The sequence below is a fragment of the Dipodomys merriami genome, unplaced genomic scaffold (assembly GCF_024711535.1).
Source record: "Dipodomys merriami isolate MVZ:Mamm:240054 unplaced genomic scaffold, mDipMer1.0.p SCAF_4, whole genome shotgun sequence".
Classification (NCBI taxonomy): Eukaryota; Metazoa; Chordata; class Mammalia; order Rodentia; family Heteromyidae; genus Dipodomys; species Dipodomys merriami.
This window is the reverse complement of record NW_027205603.1, coordinates 87,092,916-87,116,302: the sequence shown is the minus strand read 5'-3', so window position 1 is coordinate 87,116,302 and position 23,387 is coordinate 87,092,916.

Genomic DNA, 23,387 nt, shown 5'->3' with positions numbered 1-23,387 from the left:
ACGACTTCTTAAAAATGACAGTAAAATGACTGTAAGATGTGTTGAGAGCTGCTACTAGCTTTGGCAAACAGCTGGTGCAAGGCTTGCCCTGCTCTAGATGTGGAGAAGTGCAGCACTGTGCAAAGAGTGCAGGAAATGCTTCCCATCAGCCTTAGTGTAGTGCCGGTGTGGGGGTTTTAACCAGGTGGCTTTGGAAGCCGAATAATCTTTGATTTCAATTCTTTCTTTTCCTACTTACTATTTTTATACTCATGGACAAACTACATCACTTTTCCAGGTCTGTTGTTTGAAGTGTAAAATGGGACTAATAATCCTTATTGCATAGTGTGGTGGGGGAAATGAACTATGATGTCTTGGTCATAGGAAATAGTGGCCAAATGGTGAGTAACAAGCATTCACCACTACCCCTCAGTCATCCACAGCCATTTGCACAACAACCATGATCATGATCAATATTATCATCTGAATCACCAACATCATTATCACTACCATGATAACTACCACCACAAGCATCAGCCTACAGATCCCACAATGCAACCTTGCCAATTTACCTGAAGGGTTTCTCAGCTCTGCTTTGTGAACTTGCTCACCACTTCCTGTCTCCAGTAGGTCATCAGTGGCATACAGACAGTGAGTGCTTCAACAATATCACCCCCTCCTTTCCTTTGCTGTTTGACTATCTCTTCACGCTGCATATTCTGCCTCTGTCCCTGTCTTCTCACGGTGAGGCACCATCTGTAATCCTAGGATGCTGAAATTCATGAGTCTACCAGGAAGAAAGCATATTGGCTGCCTCAGCTTGCTTCAGCCATCTGCTGAGGTAAGTCTTCTGCTTATGAACATGGTGGGCATATAAAGAGACTGAACTCTGAGTTGCTGTTTCCCTTGCCTCTGGCATATGGTACCACCTGTAGGCCTTGGAACTCCTCTCTCTCTCTCTCTCTCTCTGGAAACTTAGTCTGTTTGGCTGGTCCCTGATGTTCTCCATAGTTCATGTATTCTGGTAATACTGGTTCTTCTCTCCTCTGTGTGGATAAAGAGAAGCTTTTGTATCCACTCTCCTTGTGCCTTTTATTATCATGTCAGTGATATTAGAGGATCCAATGGTTATTATTAAATAACAATAATGATAATGGGGATAACATTCTGGCTTTCTGCCTGATCTGTCTCTTTTTCCATCTTTCTCTGCATTGGAGGAAGAGTGACTGACTTGATTAAGGCAGAGTTTGTGATGTTCATGGTCCTCTATCCATTGTGCAGAATAACCTTTTGTAAAGGTCTCTCAAGTTCACTTCTTGCCTAAATTCCAAGGTCAACCATTTATTCTTACCATTCCATTCTCTACTACAGGAGGTTGTGTGAGAAAATAACAGGCTGATATGTCAATAACTATTATTTACTGAGCATTTCTGCAAGCCAACTATAAACTAAAACCTTTATATGCTTATATGATCATTCATCTATCTACTAACACGTATATTCATAAATCTTTCATCTATTTATCATCCATCTATCCTTCCATCCATGGATTTGCTCATTCAACCTTTCTATATTAATCAAATGTCTCTTTTGTGTCAGTTACCAGTCTAGGTAGACACTGCCTGGACAAAAACTCAGTCTACTAATCGGGAACCATTTCATTCCTTAACCCAACAACTCCTCCCCCTCTGTTTCTCCTTAGTGTTGATTGAGCCATGCACAAAGCCTTTTAACTTTTTAGTTGATTATTGGGACAGGACCATATCTAACTTTTCTCAACGTTGCCTCAAACTCATAATCCTCCCACTTCTGCTTCCTTTCCTGAGTAACTGGTTTTACAGGTAGGTACTGATAGACCAGTTCCATTTTTTTTCTCTTTTCAAGAACCTTGTGATGCACTGGGCGATCCAAGAAAGTCTTCCTATTATGACATCTTTAACTTCATCACAACTGCCAAGTGCCCCTTTCCCTGTAATGTAGCAGATTCCATGTCTATAGAGAGAGCTATTACTAATTGACCATAGCACTCATTGTCAGCATCTAGGCTCTTCTGGGAGAGGCAAAATCTCAGTTTTTCCAGCTGAAAAACAAGTCTAACAATAGCATTACCATCACAGAAATGTGAAGATTAAATAAAAATGTACTCATGAACAATGTAGTGTGATTGGTAGGACTGAGTAAGTGCTCTATGAAATCTAAAGGTGATAATGATCAGTCCTTGTTCAGCAATTTCCTCCACAACTTTTACAGGGAGTGGCTAGATGGAAGCTGGGCAAATAAAAAGTCAAAGTTGGCATGCCATTTTTCGCTTTTTTCTTCTTTTAACAGAGGTCTAGAGATTGTCTTTGGCACATATTTTCTTTAGTCTACTCTGGCTTATTCTGAGTCTAAGGATTTGGACCAACAACTTGTTTTTTTTTTTTCAGTATGAGGGCTAGAACTCAAGGTTTCTGTGCTTGCTAGGCAGGTGCTATTCCACTTGACCCATGTCTCCAAGCCTTCTTGCTTATTTTGTTTTCAAATAAGTTTTTGTCCTAGCGAGCCTACACTGTGATCCTCCTATTTAAGGCTCCTGCCTAACTGGACTAACAGGCCCATGTAGCTGGGGTTGTTATTGGTTTAGATGGTGTCTCACTAACATTTTGCTAGGGCTTTCCTCAAACTGTGATCTTCTTGATCTCTGCATCCAAAGTAGCTGGAATTACAGTAATAAGCCACCATGCTTGGATCTGAACCAATGATTTAAGAGATCATACTGTATGAGTATGGAAATTTCTTGCTGAACTCTACTAATATGTACAATTACATGTGAATAAAAAGTTAATACAGAAAAACAGCGGTGTGCTATAATCAGAAGCAGAACTTTACAAAAAAGGGTGTGTGTGTTTGTCAGTATTCAAACAGGAAAATGAGAATATGGAGAAGGTGTGAGAAGAACATGTCTTTTCCCCACAGCCACAATGCTTATGACATCCAGATAAGTACCGTGCATTTTTTCCTTTTTCCTTGTTTCATTGTGTGCATACAAATACCTAAATCTGCCAGTTATTTTTCATTCTTTGTTTTTCATGGGACTTGAACTCTGGGCCAGGATGCTGTCCCTCAGCTCTTCAGCTCAAGGCGAGCACTCTAACTGCTTGAGCCACAGTGCCACTTCTGGTTTTCTAGTGGTTTATTGGAGATAAGTGTTTTTTTTTTTGGGGGGGGGGAGGGTCGGGTCGTGGGGCCTGAACTCTGGGCCTGGGCGCTGTCCCTCAGTTCTTCAGCTCAAGGCTAGCACTCTACAACTTGAGCCACAGCGCCACTTCCGGCTTTTTTCTTTTTGCTTATGTGGTGCTGAGGAATCGAACCCAGGGCCTCAGGCATGCAAGGCAAGCGCTCTACCACTGAGCTACCTTCCCAGCCCATGGTTTATTGGAGATAAGAGTCTCATGGACTTTCCTGCCTGGTCTGGCTTTGAACTGTGATCCTCCTGAATAGTTAGGATTACAGGCATGAGCCACCAGTGCCTGGATTTTTTTCATTCTTAAAGACTGCATGTATTACTTTTAGATATTATTCAGAAATAAGCTTAATTGAATATATAATGGCTTGAAGAGCAGGTGCCCCCTCACAAGGGGGTAGGCATCTGTCCCTCACCACCAGGGGCCCTATGCTGGCACATGCCGGGACACTGGCAGGTTGACCTTACGGTGATGGAGCTTTCTCCATCTAGGCCCACTGCATTTTCTTCTTTTAGGTTTTGGAATTATTTTTATTATCTTGAAGTAGTTGTACAGAGGAGTAGTCATTCAACAGACAGTTTATGAATACAGTGTGTCTATGTCTCACCCCTTTCAATATTCTCACATATCTTTTCCTTTCCTTTTAAAATATTTTTAGGTCATCTTTTCAACATCTTCGCCCCTCTTTGGCTGATTCCTCCCCTCATTTTTCTCAATTCTGTAGAATATACAATAAATTCTTGCCTGCATTCTCTCCCCTCCCCCCATTCATTTTCATCTTTCTCCTTGACCCGACACTCACCTCTTCCAAGTACCCAAGTATTTATTTTGTTTGGCTTTGATCTATTCTTTCTAAAGAATTATACAATTTGTGCTCTCCATAGAATCTATTATAATACTTTAGTTAATTCATGTGTAACCACTTGTATACCACGCAGTGTGTTTACTTAGATTTACTAGATTTATAAGCACATTCTAGCTACCACAAATGAAGGAAACCATGCAAACTTTGTTTCTCTGGGTCTACCTTATTTCACTTAATAAGTAATGAAAAAGAATTGGCAATAAAAGGCCACTTGTCCAAGAAAATCCCAGGACCAGATGGATTTAAGCCGAATTCTATTAGGCCTTCAAAGGAGAACTGACACCAATACTCCTCAAATGCTTCAATGAAATATAAAGGGAAAGATAACTACCAAACTCTTTTTATGAAGCTAGTATTACACCCATCCCCAAACCAGATAGGGACTCATCAAAGAAAGAGAACTAGAGCCCTATCTCTTTGATTAACATTGATGCAAAACTTCTCAATAAATTCTGGCCAACCAAATTAAACAACTAACCAAAAAATCATATACTGTGATCAAATGGGATGCAAAGCTGATTCAGTATATGTAAATCACTAAATGTAAGAGACCACATTAACAGAAATAAGGTCAAGACCACATGCTCATCTCAATAGATACAGAAAAAAACTTTTGACAAAATCCAACATTACTTTATGATGAAAGCTCTAGAGAAGGTAGGGATACATGGAACATTTCTCAATACAATAAAAGCTGTATATGACAGCATTATACTTAATGGTGAACATCTGAAACCATTTCCTCTAAAATAAAAAATGAGACAAGGATGTCCACTCTCTCTAAGCCTCTTCAAATAGTACTGGAATGCCTAGCAAGAGAAATAAGGCATTAGAAAAACATAAAGGGGATCCAAATAGGGAAGGAAGAAGTAAAAGTATCCTTTTGTGCAGACGATATGATCCTGTATTTAAAGGCCCCCTTAGATTCCATCCCCAAGCTACTAGAGCTGACCCTAAATTTTGGTAAGGTAGCAGGGTATAAAACCAACTCACGAAAATCAGTAGCCTTTCTGTATGCCAACAATGAGAAGAGTGAGAATGAAATCAGGAAAGCAACTCCATTTGTAATAATCTAAAAATACCTAGGAATTAACTTAACCAAAAGATGACTATAGTAAAAGCTCTACAAAATTGAAAAGGAAATTGAAGACGATTTAAAGAAATGGATAGACTTTCCATGATCCTGGATTTGGAGAATTAACATCAGGAAAATGGTAATACTGCCCAAGGCAATTTACAAATTCAATGCAATACCCATTGAAATCCCAACAACATTCTTCAGTGAGATAGAGAAAGCAATCAAAAAATTCATGTGAAATAACAAAGACCCCAAATAGCAAAAGTAATCCCACTGTATTTTCTCATAGATCACCTCCCAGAGAAACAGAGGGCAATTATATCCCAGGAAGGCATCCCAACCGGTCTGCAGAATTGCTGCTGAGTGTAAGTTATTGGTTAGACAAGAGAGGTTTTACTGCATCCAAGGAAGTTCTTCCTCTGTCACTGGCTCTGTAAGGATTTTGTGAGTTCGGTCAGGAGTCTGCCCTGACAGCCCAGACATTTGCCTTAGTTCCCTCAAAGCTGGGCTAACAAATGGGTCATGGCATTTCCCCCAGCACCAAGCTCTGATTCTTACATCATCACATCAGGACACTTTGGTTATTCAGTGTTATTTTCAGAAAAATAGCTGTGTAATCTTGTGTGATAGGACAGAAAAGTTGTTAGACCTAGAATCTTTTTTTTTTTTTTTGGGTCCGGTCGTGGGGTCTGAACTCTGGGCCTGGGCACTGTCCCTCAGCTCTTCAGCTCAAAGCTAGCGCTCTACCACTTGAGCCACAGTGCCACTTCCGGCTTTTTTCTTTTTGCTTATGTGGTGCTGAGGAATTGAACCCAGGGCCTCATGCATGCAAAGCAAGCACTCTACCACTAAGCCACCTTTCCAGCCCCTACCTAGAATCTTAATGATTGGTATGAACAATCTAAGTTCTAGAACTTAAAATGTAGGAAGAGGCTAAATTTGAAATTAAAGTCTTTAAAGGGATGATGTAGTTAAATGAGGTCATTGGAGTAGGTCATGATAATTTTGACTAGTGTCCTTACAAGAAAATGAAGTTAGACACAGAGTTACAAGGGAAAAATCACATGAAGATACAGACAAAGAATGGCCATTTGCAACCAAGAGATTTTAGTAGATCTGAGCCATCTAGATCAGAAGTGGAATGAAAAGCATTCTATTATTTAAGATGCTTTGTTATGGCAGCCAGAGCATATCATATGCATAGACCTAATATATTAATCTTGCTCCTTGGGGTAGCATTAAGGAAGCCATGAGATTTCTCTGAATTTAGTTTTCTATGTGGAAAATGTGGTGAGTAATTTTGCTTGTCCTGCCAATGACAGTCATTGGTGAGAATTTAGTAGGATCAAGACTGTGAGCTGTCTTTTATTCATCTACTCAGCCTGAGTGGCCACTAAGTCAATGATCTTCTGATTTTTCTTTTTTTGCCAGTCCTGGGGCTTGAACTTAGTGCCTAGGCACTGTCCCTGAGCTTCTTTTGCTCAAGGCTAGCGCTCTACCACTTGAGCCACAGCGTTACTTCTGGCTTTTTCTGTGTATATGGTACTGAGGAATGGAACCCAGGGCTTCATGCATGCTAGGCAAGCACTCTACCACTAAGTCACCTTCTCAGCCAGCTTTTGGCTTTCTAAGACAAACTAGTAAACAGATTTGGTTTCTGTGTCATTGGAGGATGAGGTCATGTCATCGTAGACTGATGAGATGGCATGGGTAATGATGACTTGAAAACTCACTGGGAAGGCTGAGACGGAGCTGAAGTGGATATATCATGGGTTAGGATGGAGAAGGTCTCTACCTGTTAATTGAAGTTGGAGGGTAATTACTCTGTGACATCTTCCATCATGACATCAGTGATTAATTTCTTGCCAATTTTCTTAGTATTATTTAAAACATTTTAAAGTTCGTTTTCAACATAACGACTTGTACATCTCATTGTTGCAATGGGTCCACCTGTATCCCTACTTAAACGATTTGTTTTTCCCCTTCCCCCCCACAGATTATACTGACATCAAATACAGTGAAAGCAGGGGTTATACTGTGGGGGAGGGACATACAAAGCAACAAAGAAATAATCTTATAAATGTGTATCACTGGCCTTTCAGCATGTAAAGCTTCTTTGTATTCGTTTCCTACAGCAACTGTAACAAACTAGCATGCATTTGGTGACTTTAAGCATTTGAAATTTACTTACTTAGTAATTGTAGTAGTCCAAACATTGTGCTGTGCTCAGGCCAAGGAAGTGTCAGAGCTGGTTTCTTGTGGATGGTTCTGTCCCTAGCTCATTAAAATGATCATTGAGGAAAATGTGTACTTCTGGCTTCCTAGCCCTTACATATGAATAGAATCAGACGTGACCCCCGTGCTATGGCTCCATCCTGAGGACTATCGAGAAGCAGAAAACCCTGTCTTACAGTCTCGGCTTGCTCATGGCACCTGCTCCAGGAAGACAGAGAAGAGCTTTGTAAGGTCCCCTACTTCTGCCGTGCACATTTATGCACGTACTCCATCATTCAGAAGCGCTGAAATACATGCTCAGCCAATGAATTCACCCACCCTAGTCTATTGCTCAGTAACAAAAAGGCCCACGTGATGGATGCCCCCTCTCTTTTGGATACAAAATTACACCGCAGGAAGAATATAACTTTGGAGCTATTATTAATGAGACCCTTCAATCTTTTTGTCTCTGCTGTAAGGAAGTGGTAAAGATATCCTTAGAGTAAAACTCTATCTGATTTGACCATTAGCCCTCAGATATTGGGCCCCCACTGTGTGCCATGATAGGCTCTGGAATTCAGGAAAGAACAAGATACAGTTTCTAGACAGGCACAGGTGGCACATGCCTGTAATCCTTGCTACTCAAGAGGCTGACATCTGAGAACTGGGATTCAAAGCCCAGGCCCAGAAAGTCTGTGAGGCTATCTCCAATTATTCACCAAAAAAGCTGGTAGTGGAGCTATAGCTTAAGTGGTAGAGTGCTAGTCTTGAGCCACAATGTACAGGGACAGTGCCCAAGTCCTGAGTCCAAGCCCCTGGACCTACACACACACACACACACACACACACACACACACACACACACACACACACACACACACACACACAGACAATGATAGTTTCTGCCCGAGAAAGCTGCTGTCTAAATGAATCCATATCTCTCTGTGTGTACCTCTGCTAGAGCTGTGTGAACTGTGGGAAAGGCCCTTGACCTGTTCAAGCTCAGTGTAATTGTCTGAAAATGGGATTGAACTTCCTGTATGATGGTTTTTTTTTTCATCAGCAGCCTCTAGGAACAAGCCTCGGTACTGTGTTTAGCATATGGGAAGTGCCAGTGTGTTAGTGTTTGTATGTGAGGAGGGATGAGCAGAGAAGGGAGGTTTCCATGTAGTTCTCTTAAAAGAACCTTGATAGAACCTTTTCACTGTTCCTTACAACTTGACCTTGTCTTTTAGGATAGATGGGCTTGTCACAAAATGATAATTCAACTACCTTCAGGTCAGGAAGTTTCAGCCCTCTCGGTGAAATTATACTTTGATTAATTTTTGTAGCTAAATGTCATTTCTGGCTATTTAGCTGGTGGGAAGTGATCCAAATCATTCCATTTTTCAGATGACCATTTTGTTGCTTGGATATACATAGGCTCAAGAGAAGTCATAAAAGGCTAATTAAAAATATACTCTCCTCAGGAGTCAGTGTTTATATTTCAGCTGTGTCCTTTTTTAGTTGCGTGGCCCTGAGATTCCCTCCCTTGTCACCTGTCTTAAACACTTATTCATGATCTGCAAATAACAAACAAAATGATTATAGTATCTATTAGGCAGCAGGTTATCGTAAGGAAAACAATGACATTTTCTATATAAAGTACTTGTCTATGCATCAGTCCTTGGCCAATGACAGCAATTATGGCTAAAAAGAAAAGGACAGGCCAAGAGCCACAACAAAGCTTGCATGCCAGTGGCTCATGGTTGTAATCCTAGCTAGACTCAGGAGGCTGAGATTTGTGTGTTGAGATGTGAAGCCAGCCTATGCAGACAAATCTGAGAGACTCATATCTTGAGATGTGGCTCAAGTGGTAGAATGCCAACTTTGAGTAGAAAGGCTACACAGGAACACATGGCTTTGAGTTCAAATCCCAGTACCAATGCACATGCATATGTGTGTGCACACATGCACGCACACTCCCCCACCCCCCGACACCACACAATGTATAACAGAAGGATGGAGAAGGAAGATGGAATGGATGGATACAGGTGGCCAAGGAGACCATATGTGTTGCCTTGCTGTATTTGAGAAATTTACATAAATACAATGAGGGACTCTTCATTTCTTCAAAGATTTTTGTTATTGTTACTAGCCAGGGTCTTGCTATCTAGCCCTAGTTGATCTTGAACTCTTCTTACTCCTACCCTCACCTCCCAAGTGCTGAGATTACAGGTTTGTATCATCACACCTGGCTCAAACCATGTTTTATTTAGTACCAATCTGTATAGATGATAGAGAGGAGACATGAAGTGTCATCAGAGGAGACACTTAAATAGTATCTTAATGAAAAGATGTCAGGGATATTGAGAGAAAGATTTTGGTATAATCATGCCTATAAATCTGAAATTACTTACACAGTGTTTCTCTATAAGTGCACAGTAAGTTCCTTCATTTTGTAACTAATATCTATAAACACTTCTGAAAGCCTAAACTGTGTCTAAAGCCCAGGGCTAAACACTTCATTGTAAAACACATATACCCCTACAGTAATTCTGTGAGGGGGTGCCCCCACCACCTCTGGTCAGCAAAGAGGAGACAACATACTGGCCCAAGGGCAATGTTGGGTTTTACCCCATGAAGGAATTCTTCCTGAATCTCATGACCTCTATTACTATGTTCTTTGTGTGGCTCTGTGATTTATTTGTTGACATTGCATATCAATTTCTCCCTCTGCCCTGTGAGAGCCTCAGATGCATGAAAGCAAATCTATTTATCTTGGTACTGCTTGTGCATAACAGCTTCAAGCAGGCAAGGTGCTCAATCAATATATTTGGAAAGAATGAACTTGAGAATTGGGATTCAAGGAAAAGCGAACACAAAAAGATGAAGGGGAGGAAAGAGAAACATATTCCTGGGCCTTTGACTGACAATAGTCACTTCCTTCTCCCTTTCCCAGAGCCTAAAAGGTGGAAAGCTTAGGTAGGCTCACTCAACCATATGCACTTGATTGGGACTTGGGGAGCAGTGGGCCTTACTATACCTTTGCTTTCTCCTCCCTGCTATGTGTCACTGTCCTCTTCCCTCTTGGTCTTCATTCTAGCCATCCTGATTTTAACCCCATTCTCTTATATGCCTAGCTCTCTCTGATCCATTCCTAGGACCTTTGTTCTGCTTATTATTTCATTACTATATAACTCCTACAATTTCTTTCTAATTCATCTTATATTGCACTGCCTCTAAGCAGCTTCTGAACATGCTCCTAATATTATATCCAGCTGAAGGAGTGGTTTCAGTAGAGAGTGCTTAACTAGCAAGCCTTAGGCCTTGAGTTCAAATCCATCACAATACTGCTACAAAATCAAAATCAAAACCAACCAGATGCAATAGTATGGTAGCTCTTTGAAGATGGAGGTAAGAGGATCTCAATCTGGGGCTGGCTCCAGCAAAAGTTCAAGATCCTAGCTAAAAACTCAAGCAAACAATCTGTGGTCATGGCTCAAGTGATAGAGCACCTGCCTAGCAAGTGGAAGGCTTTGAATTCAGTCTGGTTACACACATGTGCATACAAATATGGATACACAAACACACACATACATACATGCACACACATATCACATGATTAGATCCATGGTTATTCTATAAAATATGAAACATCAATTGAGGTTCTATTGTGACTGGAACTGAGAATGTAAAGAAAATCCCAAGTGAGTTAATATGGGATAGCCTATTAGAACCCCTTGTACACTTCTAAAAGTACAGAACTTTCTCTGGCTAGTGGCAGAAAAAAAAGGCAAAAAGAGAGATTCAAGGAGAATAAAAGACTGGAGTGCTATTTCTGGTGTGGAGATAGAGCCACGTGAGCAAAACCTGGAAAGAAAGTCCTATGACAGACAGTGGCAAACCAAGAAAAGGAGACCGTTAGCCAGCCCACTCTATGTCCATAGCTGAATGAACTTGGAGCCTGCTTTGGCTGCCACTTTGATTTTGATCTTGTGAAACCCTCAGCAAAGAGCCTCATTGAACAAGCTAGGCACCTGACTCCCTTAGACTCTGCCCTGTGGACAGCTTTAATTGAGTGCTATATGAGCTACTAAACTTGTAATAATATGACACACAGCAAGAGAAAGGTAATGTTCCTTACCTCACAGTTACATGGTGACAGAATTATTAATAAACTATATCTCCAACTAGACTGAATTTCCTCAGAGCTGTTGTGCTTCTTGGCTTGCTCAGATTTGTTTTCCCCAATGCCTAACAGTGCTGGGAACACAGAAGGCACTAAATGAGTGCTAACAGTGCTTGTTAAAATCACGGGCTGGGGGTGGGAGGAGCTAAGATGGTGTCTGTAAGTCTCAGTGGAACACTACCTGGTACTATCTTTGTAGAACACTTTGTCCCATTAACACAGAATTACAGTGATATACTGTACAAACTTGGCACTGGTATATCTGATACTGTGGTAAGATACTGGTCACCTTTCTGAGTGGCTATAGGTTGGTGATATAGCTTTTCTTTTGCTCCAATATTTCTTATTTCCGAGATGTTATTCAACAGTTCTCATGGGATAATAACAAAGTTCAATCTTTCTGATCTCAATGTCATTCCATGAAGGAATCCCCTAACTTGCTGGAGTGAAACAGACTCTGAACTAAGTACATGTTCTTTCATGCATATTGGTAAGATTTCTTCACTGTGCATAATTTAACCTTTATCTCAGTTCATAGATTTTTCAGGACTTTTGGTTGCAAAAATGGGCTTGAGTAAAATGAAGATTTAGAGCTGTCTATACCTAGAATAACTAGAGGTGGGAGATTCAGAAGTGGTTGGGAGCCAATATGTTCATCATGCTATGTATCTTCTATTGGATTCAACTTCCAATTGCATTTAATGGACTTATTGAAAGATGATTTTTTTTAAATTGTATTTTATTTTATTTGAGAACATACTGTACAGAGGGGCTACAATTACATGGGCAGGATAATGCATACATTTCTTACCAAGCATTGCAGCCTCCTCCTTTGTTTACCCTTCACTTCCCTTCCCCGCCTCCCCCCTCCCCCCACCCAATTTTACCCCCCTCCATCTCCCCAATTATACCCCCCTCCCCCCCACACCAAAATTGTAAAGCTGGTTTTGACATGACATTTTGTACTTCTCATTGTTGCAACAGGTCCACCTGAATCCTTAAACGACTTGTTTGTCCCTATCTCCTCCACATGTTATACTGACATCAAATATAGTGAAAGCGGGGGTTACACTGTGGGGGAGGGACATACAAAGCAACAAAGAAATAATCTTATAAATGCATTAGAAACACATGCATGAAAGAAACGAAAACATTAAAATACATATTTAAGGGTTCATTTTCCTAACATCACATTATCTGGCCTTTTCCGCTTGACTCATACCTATACTAGATATTGCAAATAAGGGAAACCATGGGACCTATGCTTCTTTGGGCCTGGCTTACTTCACTTAATATAATTTTTTCCAAACCTTTCCATTTCCTAACAAATGGGGAAATGTCATTCTTTCTGATGGAGGCATAGAATTCCATTGTGTATATATACCACATTTTCTTGATCCATTCATCTACTGAGGGGCATCTGGGTTGGTTCCATATCTTAGCTATGGTAAATAATGCTGCAATAAACATAGTTGTGCTGATAGCTTTAGTGTGGTCTTGTTTGTGAACATTTGGGTAAATGCCCAAAAGTGGGATTGCTGGATCATAGGGGAGATCTATGTGAAGTCTTTTGAGGAACCTCCATACTGCTTTCCAAAGTGGTTGAACAAGTTTACATTCCCACCAACAATGAAGTAAGGTTCCTTTCTGTCCACATCCCCTCCAGCATCTGTTGTTATTAGAGTTCTTGATTTTTGCTGTTCTAACTGGAGTGAGGTGATATCTCAATGTTGTTTTGATTTGCATTTCTTTTATGGCTAGGGATGTTGAACATTTCTTCATGTGTCTATTGGCCATCCTTCTTTCTTCTTCAGAGAAGCTTCTCTTTAAGTCTTTCGCCCACTTATTTATTGGGCAGTTGTTTCTTTGAGGATTTGTTGTTGGGTGGTTTAATTTTTTGAGTTCCAAGTATATTTTAGATATGAGACCCTTGTCCGTTGTATGGCTAGTAAAGATCTTCTCCCAATTGGTGGGCTTTCTATTGATCTTGCCAGCTATGTCATTTGCCCTGCAGAAGCTCTGCAATCTTATGCAATCCCATTTGTCCAACCTTTCTTTGATTTGTTGTGCTTCCGGGTCTCTATTCAGAAAATTTCGACCTGAGCCAAGGAGACCTAGGGTTTCTCCTATTCCATCCTGTAATGTTTTCAGAGTGTCTGCTTTGAGTTCAAGGTCTTTGATCCATTTGGAGTTGATTCTGGTGCAGGGTGATATATAAGGATCTAGCTTTAGTTTTCTACATGTAGTTAACCAATTTTGCCAGCACCATTTACTGAAGAGGCTGTCTTTCTTCCATTCTACTGTTTTAGCTTCCTTATCGAAGATTAGATGGCTATAGGTCTGTAGGTTCATTTCTGGGTTTTCAATTCTATTCCATTGGTCCTGAGGTCTGTTCTTATGCCAATACCAAGCTGTTTTGATTACTATGGCTTTATAGTAGAGTTTGAAATTTGGTATTGATATTCCTCCAGCAGTGTTCTTTCCGTTGAGGAGCGTTTTTGCTATTCGGGGTCTTTTATTGTTCCATATGAATTTTTGGATTGCCTCCTCTATTTCCTTGAAGAATGAGGGTGGAATTTTGATAGGTATCGCGTTGAATTTGTAGATAGCCTTGGGAAGTATTGCCATTTTCACGATGTTGATCTTGCCAATCCAGGAGCATGGGAGGTTTTGCCATTTTTTAAGTTCTGTGTTGATTTCCTTTTGAAAGACGATTTTTATACTATGTGATCATCATAGAGCATCATTCCCTGGGTATAGTGCAATTGGCCCTCAGAATACGTAGGTTTCATATTCATGGATTCAACTGGCTGCAGACTGAAAATATTTTGAAAATTGTACCTAGACTTAATATATATGGGCTTTTCTTTACATTGTATTTTCCTTTCTTTCATTGTATTTGCTATTGTGAGTGATCTGGAATTGATTAAGAAACTACAGGAAAATATGCAGATTATATGCAAAAACATCATATTATATTAAAAACTCAGTTTGTCCAGATTTTCTTAACTGTGAATGAATATCTGACACAAATGTCTCATGGACACCAAGGGACATTATATTTAATTTAATTTTTTCAATGATCTTAATTGAATCTTTCCAAAGTCTCCAGTCTATTTTGGCTCATTAAGCCCATTTCTGTTGGAATAGCTTGGCTCAACTGGTCACTTAGGTCATATAATCACATAGGATATTGTTGGATATAGGTGCAAGTGATGCATGGTTTTGTTACCACATAGCTGTCAATCATCCTCTTCTGTCTCCATCATTTAAAATCTTTGCTCTTCACCGGGTCCCAAGATTGTAAAGTCAGACCTTCCACCAAGCCTTTTCTCCCTTCTCCCTATTTTTAATTCAGTGCCATGATGAGAAGCCCTGACTAATATTTCAACTTCTTAGGAACCCCCTTCTAGGTTGTCTTCATCTCTTTGGAAAGGCCAAGGCCAACATAGATTTCTTCAACACCCAGGATTGTCTACATCTGACTAAGGAGAGCTACATGAACGGATGTAAATCCTAGAGGAGTAAATGTTACTAATTTACCTTGAGATGAGAAAAGATAAACTTTGCTCTTTTTACAACCCTAGGGATGCTAATTAGCAATCTGAAGTTAATTCTCTGATGTCTGTTTTCTTTTCCTGGGGAAAAACAAATTGAGCTGAAAAGGAGGCTGCAAAGGATTCCTGCCGAGGAGCTAGTTAATGAGTGGGCTGTGGGCTGACAAGTTGTCAGGAACAAGGACTGGAGTTGGATGGGAAGAATCGAGGAACTGGAGGAATATTACCTACTGAGAAGAGGAAGCAGGCCTGTGCTCTGAATTTGGGGAAGGAAAGTTGCGAGTCTATACCAGGAACCCAATTCTAGCTTTCTAAGCTTGCTAATGGGTATGATAATGCTATATAGAGTGAAATTTTACAGGTGTCAAATACGGGCTGATGTGCCTCTGTCACATGTGCTGTGGAGAAGAGCCTTACAATATGTGTGGGGAGGGGTGAGTTCTCTGGAAGTTTCTGGAAGCTAGAAAACCTGGAGATTCAACAACCAGCCTGTCCTCTTCCAAAATAGAGGGTGACTAGAGTTTAGGATTTAGTCTTGGGAATAAGTTTACTTATAGCATCACAGAATATTTAATCTGACATCATCTCCTCATAACATTGAGCAGAAATTGTCAATGTCCAGGGCTAACAAAAGCAAGGCAAATTAATTTAAGACCTGAGTGGAGTGCTGGGGTCCAGTATTCCACATAGGTGGGGCAGGTAGGGCTGCAGCAGTGTTTTCAAGATGTTCCTATTTTTTTCCTTTTAAGACAGGTACACTGCCTCTTAAGCTACACTAGCAGCCATTTTGTCTTAGTTATTTTTGAGCCAGGATGTCACTTTTTTCCCCGGCTGATCCGGACTGTGATCCTCCTATTTATACTTCCTGCTGTAGCTGGGATGGCAGGTGCATGTCACCACGACTAGCTTTTCTGTTGAGATACAGTCTTAGGAACTTTTTGCCTGGGCTGGTCTCAAGTTGATGTTCCAAATTTCTGCCTCTAGAGTAGCTAGGATTGCTTGAGAAAGCCACCTAGCTGAGTTCAAGGTTGAAGATAGAAGATTAAAATACAGTTTGCAGTTCTACAAGAAGAAAATAAATCTATAAAATTATCAACTGCTTAATAACTATTTAAATATCTTGTTCATGGTGACCATGTAATGTGTGTGTGTGGGTGGTGGTGGGGTGGTGTGTGTGTGTGTGTGTGTGTGTGTATTTGTGTGTGTGTGTGTGTGTGTGTCTTGTAGAGAATACTATAAATTCTTCTTGTTAATTTTTTTTGGGGGGATCCGGTCATGGGGCCTGAACTCTGGGCCCTCAGCTCTTCAGCTCAAGGCTAGCGCTCTACCACTTGAGCCACAGCGTCACTTCCGGCTTTTGTCTTTTTGCTTATGAGGTGCTGAGGAATCGAACCCAGGGCCTCATGCATGCAAGGCAAGCGCTCTACCACTGAGCCACCTTCTTGGCCCCGTTCTTGTTAATTTATCCAAACCAAATGACACATTTTATATTTTCTGGGATGTGGTTTTCACTTTTTGAGCTTTACATGATGATTTTTCTTCCTCCTTCCTCATGATTGTGGTTTTGGTTCTTAGCATTTCAAGGCAATAGTGTGTGTGTGTGGGGGGGGTTATTTAGAGTTAGCTTAAGATATATGGAGCTGTAAGAAAAACATGACAGGTAAATTGGTAGATGTCAAAGGCAGGAAACTATTTGCTGATGGGCCATACAGACTTCAAAACTGGAAAGGTAATGCATATTTCTGCCTTTCTTCAGTTTCAAGTGGTTCCACATTTATTCTACCACCATTTTGTCTATCTTCCTGCCTTTCTGTGCATTCTTCTTTGCTAATTCATTGTGTATCAATAGCTTACTGCCTCATTTCAAGTGTACATGACCTTCGAATTCAAGCAGTTAGTTAAGGGCTTCTTCATTAACATTTTCAAAAGGACACTGCCTAGTTGCCCCCAGCCCACTGGGTTGGCTTGTCTCTATGGAATAGGTATGTGCCCATGAGGGCCAGTGCACAGGGGCATATGGCTTCCTGTTCCGGAGGCTTGATGAAGACATGTGGAGCTAGAAGGGCAGGTTGATGGTGGCAGGAAATTAGACCACACTGTTCTAGGTACACAACTGTGATCATATTACTCCTTCTATTTGGGATATCTTTGCCCTTATCTCTGATCAGTGAGCTCCTACTTACTTTTCAGAGCCACATGGAAATAATATGTTCTTTGAAAATCTTATCCCTGTGGGCAGAATTATGTACTTTTCCTATATCTCCTTCATCTTTAAGTACAATGTTCAATTTATTCTTTATGCATTCCATAGGTCTGTATTAGACTCTTTTTGAGTACCAAGAACTTTCCTGTATAATGGAATATCTTGGCCTCAATAAGCTCAAAGACTTTATAGAAATTAATGAACCAGTATAGCTAGAATACTCCAAACGGTGTCTTGCAAATAGGAAACTCTCCTAAAATTTAATTTTTTGTTAATTGATACATTAAAACATGCCAGTCAAGATCACAGACTCTGAGGTCACACAATCACTGACATTTAGCTGTAGCCTTGGACAGATGGCCCTTTCTTCAGAGCTTTAATTTCAGCATTAGTAAACTTGTCAGAAAAAAAAGCAAGTTCAGGTTGGGCGCTGGTGGGTCACGTCTGTAATCTTAGCTACTCAGGAGGCTGAGATCTGAGGACCACAGTTCAAAGCCAGCCTGGGCAAGAAACCACCAGAGAACTGGAAGTGGCGCTGTGGCTCAAGTGGTAGAGCACTTGCTGTGAGCTGAAGAGCTGAGGGACAGCATCCAGGCCCAGAGTTCAAGCCCCACGACTGACAAAAAAAAAGCAAGTTTTCTGTCTCAGACTGGAACAACCAAAACGTTCATCAATGGAAGAATGGGAAAAATACAATAGGTTATTATGCAGTCATGGAAAAGAGGAAAATCCTGTTGCATGAGGACATTATATTAAGATAAATAAACCAATTACAAAAAGACAGATACTAGATAATTTCACTCATAGTAAGTATCAAAAGCACTCAACATAGAGGAAGCAGAAAGCAGAAAGGAGGTTGCCCAAGGCTGAGTGGGAGAAGGAATTAATGTTTAATGCATATAGTTTCAGAAGATAAAAATGTTCTAGAGATCTGCTGTACAATAATATTTCACTCACTCTTGAACTGTACATTTAAACTGGTTAAGATGATAAATTTAATGTTACATTTTTTTTCCGTAATAGAAATGTTGAAAGAAACATATCACTTGTAAAAGCTTGTACACGAAACTCTTTGGCAATATAATTTCCAGATTTTTATTCTAGAGAGACAGAGAGAGAAGGAGGGTGAGAGAGAGAGAAAGAGAATGAGAACAAGAGTGAGAGAGTGATAGTAAGAGTAAGAGTAAGAGATAAACACTGAGAAAAACAGGGAGAAGCACACAAAAATAAAGAGAAAAACACAATGAGAACAAGAAAGAGAAACAGAGAGAGAGAAAGTGAGAGAGAGTAGAGAGGGACTGAGAAGAAAAGAGAAATACATAGAGAAAAAAAGAGAAACAGAAAATTGTAGAACGGGAAAAGTTAACAGAGTAACAGAGTGAGTAGAGAGGGACACAGAGAGAATCTGGGCAAATTGTTTAGAACTGCACCTGGCATATTATAAGCATTAAACTTTAGTTATTACTATGCTACAGATTAGACATGGCCCACAGAACATGAGTTCGCAGAAAGCATGGTGAGAAGGAGAAGCCAGTGTTACAGTGAGGTGGTTGCAGGATGCCCTCAGCTCTGTGGATAGATAGATGTGGTTGGTTTGCATTGAGAGTCTTTTATGGACATAGCTTCCTCTGCTAATGTCTAATTCTCTCATCTAGCATTCCAAGGCATTATTTCCTATCAGGCTGTGAATTCCTTCTGGGAAACATCTGTATTTCTCTTATTCAGCATTGTATGTTCAATGACTTGTGTAAGATCGGCCAATAAATGGCAGTCGAAATCCATCCAGCCCCGTTCAACCTCAAACTCTGATTTTTGATCCCCCCTCTACACTTGGATTAGGCAAATGGGCAATGCTTTAATTCCATAAAGAAATGACATTTGAGGTGGGCATTTCTAAATGGAAGCCATAGGCCTTGGTTCCCACTTGGTTGTCCATGCCATGCCTCTGTAAACCCTGGCTAGTTGCTCCACTTCTCTAGGTTCCTGGATCTGGACCTGTAAATGGGCAGGGGGTGGGAAGTGATAGCATGAAGAGAGGGTTTCAAAGAAAAGCAGTGCTGTGTGCTCCGCCTTGGTCATCAGTGCGATCCTGCTTTCATGAGTAGAGAGTTTGAACTGGGGAGCGATGAGGAGCCAAGACAGCAGTGAGAAAGAGCAATGAACAAGCCCCAAAACTTTCTGAAGGGTTTCTGGATTCACATCAAGATGGAAAAGGGAATCTTAGAGGTCAGGCAAGAAAATCCTTTTTGAAAAAGGTACTTTTATTGACATTCATTAAGTTGTACAAGGGAGGATCCATTGTGATATTTCCAGACAATATATTATCATCAAATTTACCCTTTGTTATGACTGCTCCTCTCCTTCTTCTTAACCCCATTTCAGTAGACTTAATTCTTCTATGTTTATAAATGCATATAAATGACACTGACCATATTCCATTGGGCTTTATATTTTTGTCATTAATATTTTCATCATTATTAAAGTGTATTTTAATTGCACAAAAGGGTTTCTTATGGAACTCTACATGTGCCTACATGACTCTTTTGTCTGTTTGCTCCCTCCCTTGCTTTCTTTCTCTATCCCCCTCCAATCCCACCTTCAGTGAGACTATTAACACCATCTACATCCATAGATACAATGTATCCCAATTTCATTCAGCCTTCATCTTGATATTTGTACACATCCTTGTCTTCCTCTTCACAAGAGCTCTTGTTTTTTGTCACATGAATGAGAAAAGAGCAGTCTTAGACCTCAGGAAGACAAGTAGGACTCATGTTTCTAAACACTTTTGGCTGCTCACCACATTTATTACTTGTTGGTAGCAAGTCATGAGTCATTCTTCTGGGCCTGGGGTTATGTGACCAGGTTTCAACTGAGGGAGCAGATTAGCAGAGGCTAAGAGGCTGATCCATCTTGTTTTGGGCTCCTAATGAAGCATGGCAGCCCCAGCAGATGGAGGCAGTGGGGACAATGGCGGGTGTTTTTAAGGAATGGGTCTTGCCTTCTGAGGCTGACATATATACTAGAATGCTTGCTGTTCACCTGTCAGCATGGACATGTGTTTTCTGATCATCTCGGTCCTAATCCTGCAAATGGCACTGCGAGTTATGCATTAATATTCCCATTTTATTAAGTAAATAAATGCCTTAGAAATGTATAGTGACTTCACTGAGGTTCCAGAGTTAGTCGGTAGGTAATTGAGATTAATAAGCCAGATCTGTTTGTCTTCAGAACACAAGCCCTTCCCCTACAGAGTGTCATTTGAAATGATGAACTCCACACTTCCATGAACATGACTGTCACCTTCATCACAGCTGTCTGAGGTGATTTTAAAGGACACTGAGGCTCAGAGGGTTCCAGTATTCACATGCACATCATGGACTCCTTCATTCTTTTACCTTCTATGTAATAATCACACCATATCCTATCATGTATGACATACATGTCTCACCTTTACAGAACTTGCACTCTGTCAAGAGAGCTGTGTAAATGCTATAACACAATAACCAAACCAGTTGTACTGTAGGCAGTGACATAAGGATAAAGGAGAAAACAGTTTCTGTTATTTTTTATTTTACAGAGGGTCAAAAGATGTCAAACCCAGGACTTGACACATACTAGGCAAGTGCTTTACCACTTGAGCTATGTGGCCAGCATTGTTGCTCTTGGCTACTATTACTCAGACTTGGCTTGAACTCTCTATCTTCTGTCTTTGTCTCCCAAGTACCTGAGGTTACAAGTAAATACCAGGATACCGTATTTCACAGCATTTTGAGATTAGAATGGAAGAGGCATTCAGCAAACATTCCTTGAAGAAGGGACTCCGAATCACAGACACATTCAGGAAAAAGAAAGCAGGCAACATGAACTCAAAGCTTGTGTCCTGCCCAAATTCATTGTCTCAAGGTGATGGTACTTTAAAACACACACACACACACACACACACACACACCCACACACACAATTCACATATCAATTAAATCTCAGTAAAGTGGATAACAGCCTGTGAGTGATGCACAAGCTGGAGTAGACCCCTTTTCTTAAGTTATCTTTGAGTAGTTGCACAAAGGGGTTTTAAACTGACAGTGTATAGACAGAAGGCATTGGGGGAGTTATTAGGTCCAGATGAGGTGATGAGGATGGCACCCGTGCTATGAGCTTAATGTTTTGGTAAGAAGTGAGATGTCCTACCATGTGAGGATATGCAGGAGGAGCCTCCACCAGCCAGGAAGAGGGCCCTGGAGGAAGCAAGTCTTGCCCCTTGACCTTGGATAGCCAATATGTCTGTTATTGAAGATATTTATTTAGGTTATGGTACTTTGTTGTAGATCCCAAACTTGGTCCAGAAAAGCTGCAGGCTCTCTTCTCTCCCTGTACAGAGTTCTACCAGCTAGGAAAGTAAGAGCTGCTAGCCATAGTATGGTTTTACAGTTGTTCAACTATTCTGCCTGGGCCTGTGCAGACCTTTCAGGAGTCAGTTAAGAGCCAGTCCAGGGAATGTTATTTGCTTTGAGTGGGGAGAAAGCAATAGACATGTAGCCATTAACTGAAATGGTTTTGGACATTAAGTCAATTTCCAGAGGAAATGGGATCTGGATGAACCAGCACCTTTGAGCATATCTGATGATCACTTCTCTTTCATGGTTCTCGGTACAATTTCAACAGTAAATATTGTTTCTTGATGTGGAAGCAGGTAGTATCAGATAAATGAAACCCCTTTGGCCTTGAAAAGTGGTGGAAAGAAGAGGAGGGAGACAGGGAGAAAGAGAGGGAGGAGCAGAGAGACAGAGAGGGAGGGAGAGAGAGCAAAGGGAGAGAGAGAGAGACATACACACATAAGAGAGGCAGAGAGAGATTGAAGCTGAGAGACACAGAGATAAAGACTATGATGGAGAGGCACAGAATGAACGAATGAACAAATGAATGAATGAATGAATGGTTGAAGAATGAATTCCCAGAAGATGTCTTTCTAGTTTGAACTTTTTGTGTGTAGCTGTGCTCATTCCAAGCATGCTAGAGCCTGAGGAAAATTGTATTTAACTAATCCCAAGCCTTCGCCTGATAAGTGAGGAAATAAGGACGTAAGCAGCTCAAGGTCAAGCCGCCTCTGGTGGAAGAGCTAGGAAGAAGAACAGAAACCCTTCTGGGTCTTAAATGTACACAATGGCTTAATAAAGCAAATTTATGCACATAACATGATTGAAGTATCTGAGAAGCAACAGTCCGGCAAAGCAGCTGACTTACTTTCTTTGAGCTGTGAAATAATCTGGAACTTTAGGAAACTGTCACCAATGATTATGTTCGCTTGCCACATCAAAGAAGGGATTTGTAGAAGAAATCCTGGAGATTTCTGTGAAATCTCCCATCTGCAGAAGTCTATGCAGAGAAGCTCTAGAATGACCTTTGCTCTTTGACTTTTTGGTCTCTGTTGGCAAACTCTGATGCATAACACTGGCGTGAACCATTCCAGGAAATGTAGCTCCCAGGATTCCAGCCCTTGAGAAACAGGGAAGGGTTTATAGAAGTATAAATGGTGTTAACCTGGTAATGAATGTCTGGTACATCAAATTTTCTGAATGATCTCTGCTCTTTTGTCTTTTACCCCAACTAACTAGGTCATTTTTTCATTACTAATACCTGAGATAATCAGCTTATAAAGAGAAAAGTTGACTGTGGTTCACAGTGTTCAAGGTTTTGGACCATTGTCAGTTGGTTCTGTTCTTTTAGAGCTTGTGGTGAGGTCAGGCATCAAAGATGAAAAAATTAGTGAAATCATTTCTTTCATGGCCAGAACTCAGAAGACTAGTATCCCAGAATACCCTGCAGGTGAATTTCCAATGCCCTAACCACCACATTCCCCCCCCCCAGGCCCCCCATCCCCCCATCTTCTACCTGATGTTTCCCAGCATTTTCTAATAGTTTCTGTGTCTGCCATGGGCATCAGCATCAGACATAGCCTTGGTTTCAGGCTCCCTTCCAACCTTCGCTTCCAAAGCCACAAGGTGTGTTTGTTCAGGGGGAAGGGGAGGAGAGATGATTCAGTGGGGTTAGCAGCAAGGACAGTTCAGGGAGAATGGTGGGTGCTTTCAGTTTAAA